The sequence below is a fragment of the Corvus kubaryi genome, unplaced genomic scaffold (genome assembly GCF_017639235.1).
Source record: "Corvus kubaryi isolate FWS band 111438036 unplaced genomic scaffold, C.kubaryi_AGA036_p1.0 133, whole genome shotgun sequence".
NCBI lineage: Eukaryota > Metazoa > Chordata > Aves > Passeriformes > Corvidae > Corvus > Corvus kubaryi.
In genome coordinates, this window is record NW_024580667.1 from 22,850,839 (window position 1) to 22,856,877 (window position 6,039).

At 38.5% G+C, this 6,039-nt stretch overlaps 1 long non-coding RNA gene across 1 annotated transcript; it reads left to right on the top strand.

Annotated features, from left to right (window-relative positions):
• Positions 1–1,246: 1,246 nt before the first annotated feature.
• Positions 1,247–5,066, top strand: LOC121666836. Its single transcript, XR_006016813.1, has 2 exons — positions 1,247–1,335; positions 3,993–5,066. It is a non-coding gene; the product is annotated as an uncharacterized LOC121666836 (long non-coding RNA).
• The last annotated feature ends 973 nt before the right edge of the window (positions 5,067–6,039 follow it).

Below are 6,039 nucleotides of genomic sequence, written 5' to 3' on the forward strand. Positions count from 1 at the left end.
TATCAGAAATGTGTCTGACGTTTTTTCCCCTGAGGTTCTTTTTTGCTGGCTTCAGGGAGGCCAAAGAATATAAATTGTTAGGGGAAAGAAAAACACTATAAGACCAAGAAACAATAAGGTGTGAATATAAGTGTACATGGATATAGTGTGCCTAATATTTTTGAAACAGGATGGGTGAATCTGTTCATAAGAAATACCAGTGAGAAACACCATTTCCAGCAAAGGTAGCAGCTCTGCTTTTTCAGATCCAGACAGGAGTTTAAACTTTTTAAAAAACCTTAACTTCTCACAAAATGGTTTAATAGCCCCTGTTTAAAAAATAAGAAAGCAGCAGCATTGGAGAAGAGATAAAAAGATAGTTCTCACTACTGACTGGGTGCTGTGGTATCCTAAGTAAGGGATGAAATTCCCACAGCATACGTGGCTTCCCTAGCTCATCTGATTTTCCATACAGCCACTCACCTTTGTGTCTGTACTTAGTTAACCACACCACACAAGAGTACTCTGCTTCCTTGGAACTCTACTCTGCATCATTTGGCTTGAGCTACTTTCCCGTGACCTGAAGTGAATCTACTGCTCCATACTTGGGGAAAACAGTTAAGGTGAAGTAAATTTGGCAGTACAGAATATGCAGTAAGAAGTAAACATACACTTATGTATAAATATGTATCTATATGTCACTGCTTGTCTATATTCTAACCTAGACATAATGTGCTCCAGGACCAGACAACTCATCCAGCTAATGAAGTTGAGGAATGCAACCATCATATCCAGACACCTTTACTTCCTGTTACAACCAGCTACCTACCAAGTTTAGTCAGTCCTTACCTACATATGGATTAAGGCTCTCAATCCATAATGAAATGTAATGAAATGCTGAACTTGCTCCATGTTTTTGTCCCAGAAAATTGCATCATGCTTACATAATTGTTGTCTGCAGGCCTGATTAAACCTGTTCATGTGAACTGTTCCATCAGCATTCACTGAACTTCAGAATAGGCTACACAGCAAGGATAGAAATGTACTTAAAAAACCTAATTTCCACTATTCCCTAAAGGCTTCACAGCTTAATGTCTATGAAGGTTACTAGCTGCTAGGACAAGTTACATCCACGTGTAGTCTGGGAACTGCCAGTATTTTGATTATTCTTGGTATGACTGTGGCCCCAGGAGTCAAAGCATACTGATAAGAGCATCTATAAAAAGGAGCTCTAAAGCTTGCTGCATAGCACTGCAGCTGCCTAGAGAATCAACATTACCCATGTAAACCTCTGCAGAGAGGTTTCTGCACTCAGCTGCCATCCTCCAGCTGCGTCAGAAAAGAAGGCTCAAGGCTGTAAGTGACAATACTGGAAACAGCAGGGGCAGAGAACTTATATGGTAGTGCCTTTGGTGTGAAAAACAGCAAAATTATATGTCAAAAGTGATATGGGAAAGGTATGTGAACATTATTAGCAGGAAGCGTTCCTAAGGCAGGGACAGGGATGTCCTTAGGAAAAAGGTCAGTAGCTATCACAGATCAGCAACCCAATGGTGTGGAATTGAGTAGAGCAGGAGAGAAGCTCATGAATCTACCTTAGGTTAATCTGCAACTCTGTAAAAAGTGTTTGTTTTTCAACTGACAAAGTGAAGTATTTTCTACATGGCTTTGTTCTGTTTGTTTTGTTTTTCCTTATCTACTTGAATGATCATGAGAGGTATGATGAAAGCCCTTTAAATCATGCTGATGATGTTTACCTTCCTGGCTGCATGAGTACAAGGCTTATAACTGAACTTTGAAATTTCGTAGGGAGAGATGACAGACAAGATTGGAGATTATTAACTCCTTACTTGTCCCATCTCCTTTTCTTTCTTGTCCCCAGTTGTGAAGGTATTCTGCCTAGCAAATCTGGTAGCTCAAATATCTACTGATTAGGGATGGGCTTTAACTTGGATGTTCTCTGTCTGTCTACTATGATTTCATGTTTGGTCCTAGTTGAGAAAAGTTGAGGCAAACCTTCTCCTGGCATTTGATTGCTTCTGCATTAGGATTTCTCTGCAAGGACTCTCATTCCAGCTGTCTCAAGTAGTATCCTAATCTGTAAGAAATGGAGTTATCACTGCAGGTCTTTAAATACAGTATTTGCGTGTAAATACATAGTATTAGCTGTGAAGAACATTATCTGTTTCACTTAGTTGTCTGTATGCAGTAAGGAGTTTCTCTAAAACTAATGCATTATGTAAAAATATTCTTAAAGTAACGACATGATTTGGTGTAAAGAGAAGAAGGTATATCTACCCACTCAGGAACAGACATCTGTTTCACACATGGAATAAGGATGAGTTTTGTAGGAGCGCAGATGTGAAGTTTCAGTAATTAAATACTATTTTATAATGCATACATACAGGGGTACTGAGTTTAAATCAGATCAGCAAATTCCCTACTTGTGAGTTCCAAGCCTTGGAGTGCAGAAGGTAACGTGCTCCCAAGGAGGTTGTTCTTCACCATAGTTTTCTGCATGTTTATTCCCTACACATTTTTCAAACTCACAGCCTGAAAGAAAAAGAATAAGTTTTGTGAAAACCTAAAACTGGCTTTGACAGCAAGAGCGAGTGAAGCTTCTTGGAACCGCAAGGTTACAGCAACAACCATCGGTACAGATGTGCCTCAGTATTTACATGGGATCTGGATATCAGCTGAAGTATCATGTTTTTAAATTCCTTTGGAAGGGAAGAAACTTTGATTGCAACATCTAGGATCAAATTCTGACTTTCTTCTGGCTTACTTTGTCAGGTTACAAATTATATCACAAGACTAATACTGGAGGAAAAATGTCATTCTCATTTTGTGTTAAGTTGCATATAAATGTTCCTAGTACTATCACAAACTGGTACATAGGCAAAATTGAAATAATTTAATTTTCCTTTTTCATATTTCAGGTATTTCTGACACTGTTCTTTCCCATCTCAGAGTAACCACATTGACGAGGGAAGCATTGAAAAACAGCAGCAACATTTTTGTATTTCCATGGTTTGCTGCATAATTAGATACAAAAATAGTGTGTTCTCAGTCAACTGTTTGATCCTTTTTTCCATTCAAAGTGTAGCTCTTTTGTCAACAAAACACCAGTTTGTTTTTTTCAACTGAGAAATTTTATTTTAGCTGTGTATGAATTAAAGAAAATGATAGAACTTAATTTGCTGTAATTATTCAGGGAGCCATAGCAATCATTGAGTGTGACAGTGCTGCACATTTGTATTGCTTCTGCAAGAAGTACTATTTTGGTGTTTTCTTATTTCTCAAAAACATATTTTTCAAAAATTTTCTGCTCAGAAACTCCAATTGTCTTATTTTTATAATTTCCTTTTACATGACATCTTGCCACTGCCAGTCCTCCCTGAGCAGTTGCTAATTTTCTGAACACAGTCAAGTAAGCTTTATGATAATTATTATCTTTCCTGATCTATGCAAAGTAATTTTTTATATGGTTGCAAAAGCACAATTGTTCTTTTATTAGATGTTGATGGAACATTGTTGATGAAAAATTGCCTGTAGTTATAATCCATGTGTAGATGTAAATCAACTCACCAAAATACATAAGTAATACTTAGAATTGACCATAAGAGTTGTGGACATGCCTTGTAGGGGCCCTGATTCTCTGCCACACTCAGTTACAGTTTAGGACATGATATCTACGTGTGATGAAACCATCTAGAATTCTAAAGAATGACTGTATAAGCAATTCCAGCTACAATTCTCTTAACTACTATGTCCTCTCTCAGACACAGGTTTTTGTATTTTGAAGGCAGCATAAACGCCCTGTAAAAAAGTTTGTTGAGAATTACAGACTTGGAGAATTTAATGTTTCTTTATGTGTGGGCAACAGATTAGTTTGTATAAATGATACACTTTTCAACAAAGAAAGGTCAGATTCAATCCCACAGAAGTCAACAGAATGGGCTGAGTGTTCTTCATGCCTCTTAATTTCAGTTCTTTGTTTCATCCTGTTCTAGCCCCTGGGGTTCAAGCAGCTGTGGCAGTCGAGGATCAGAGAGAGTGTAAGAATCACCCAAGAAGAGATGATTCTCCTCCAGTGTGAAAATCTGTCACTCAGGCCTTCACTCAAGAAAAAAGGTAGTTTCTCTCTCCAGCTCCAGTGCCCAGCTCTGAAACCCACCTAACTCTTGGAGCCTTCCAAGGCGCAACACAGAGTTGCTGATCCAGAAGAAACAGTGCTGGGAAGATCTAGCACTCCTCCTAGCCAGAAATACCCAGTGTCTGCTTGAAGGAACGAACTGGCTCTCATAAAATGTATTATATGTGGCTGCTCTATCTCTCATGTGGCATTTCTTTGCGTGTGTTACAAAAAATAGAGGCGGCAGCTGTACATTAAAGCGGGGGCTGTTCATTAAAGCAGGTCAAATTGCAAATGTGAAGTTATAGTCACAGTTTTACTTTGCATCTGAGTAGTAAGGGAAATTAAACATGAAGGAGCTGCAAGTAGAACAAAAGCAAGTTCAGCCTTCCATCTGGTACACAAAACCTTCTGGTGCATTGGATATTGTGCAGAACAATGCAGAATTTCCCCCCTGCACATCACAGGATCAATTATTGCTCACAGCAAAGTTGCAAGTCTAGCACCCATATGCAAGATGAGAATCAAATGGTTGGATACCAGGAACAGGGACACCTTGCCGAGAACTTCCTTAGATTCACTCAGTGCTTTAGAAAAGAAAAAAAAAGAAGAAAAAAAAAGGAAAAAAAAGAGGGGACTCTTGGAAGTCCTCTTCTGGGGAGGACTCAGCTTTCCAAGTGCACACAGTATTCATGAGCATGACAAACACTGGTGGTTCTTTTGATTGCACTGACTGTATTTTAGAGTACTGCTGTGTGGTTACTACAAGGGGTGGTCAGAGTTCACAGTGTAGGTTCTAGCATGAAACAAATGCAGGATTAACAAGGTGTTGTATTTCCCACAGCAGTGATATTATGTCCCTGACAATACCTTTCATATTCCCAGGAGAGAAAGCTAAAGCTGATCCTTGCAGTCAAGCTCAAGTAGTGATAATAAACAGTACTTAAAAACCCCTCAGTTGTTGTCGAGGGTCCTCACAAAGGATCATTTGCAATGAAACAAAAGACAGCTCTAGTGGACTGATTTCCGGGAAGAAGTAACAGTTAGGTAACACTTATGTAAGAATCAATGTCTGGCCTTAGCTTTTCAATGGTCTGATTTGCTGCTCCAGCACCCTTCAGTACCTTTTGTAAATACATCCTCCTGTGCAGTTACTGGCTTTTGCAACTTGCACTCCCCTGACTCACAGAGCTACTTTCAATTGTCTGAGTCCAGGCTGCATTTAACATTTCTTGCTAAACAATTTTGAAAACCAGTGGAGTAACATCAAATAATATTTGAGAAATTTGCAGCAGATGATTGCAAGGAGCAAAGCTGTGAATGATGAAATATTATAAAAAGGACATGCAAGATGCTTATCTTGTCACTTCCATTTTACCACTTACCTTTAATTAAACTGAGAAACAAAGGCATGTTGGATCTCCTCCCTGAACATACATACTGCAATACAGTAATTGAGTTGATGGTCTGTACTATTAAAGATTAGTAAAAGTAGTTTAGAAGAAGGTGAGACAAAATCTGTCTTTGACAAATGTGAGGAGAGATGACACAGGACACCACAGAGAATCACTGCATCAGGGTTTTTGCAGCTCTAATTTGAACATGACTATTTTTAGAAGACCTGTTGTACATACCAACAACACTAATGACTGCCAGAAGAGACAGCCACGTTCCTAGAGCCAGTGACATCATGTGCAGCTCTCAGGATTTAACTAAAGCCTGTGCTTGGCAAATAATAATAAAAAGTAAATAATTCTTTTTGTTTCCATCAAATTGAATTACACTTTTATTTTGCCTCTCTTTTCCTTTCAGAAATTAGTCCTGAGAGTAATTTTACAGCCTTTAGTTCTTACAATTTAATGGAGTGAATGACTTTTCTACAAAATTCTGACTTTTTATGTTTTGTGTGTGTTGTGGATGGAAAC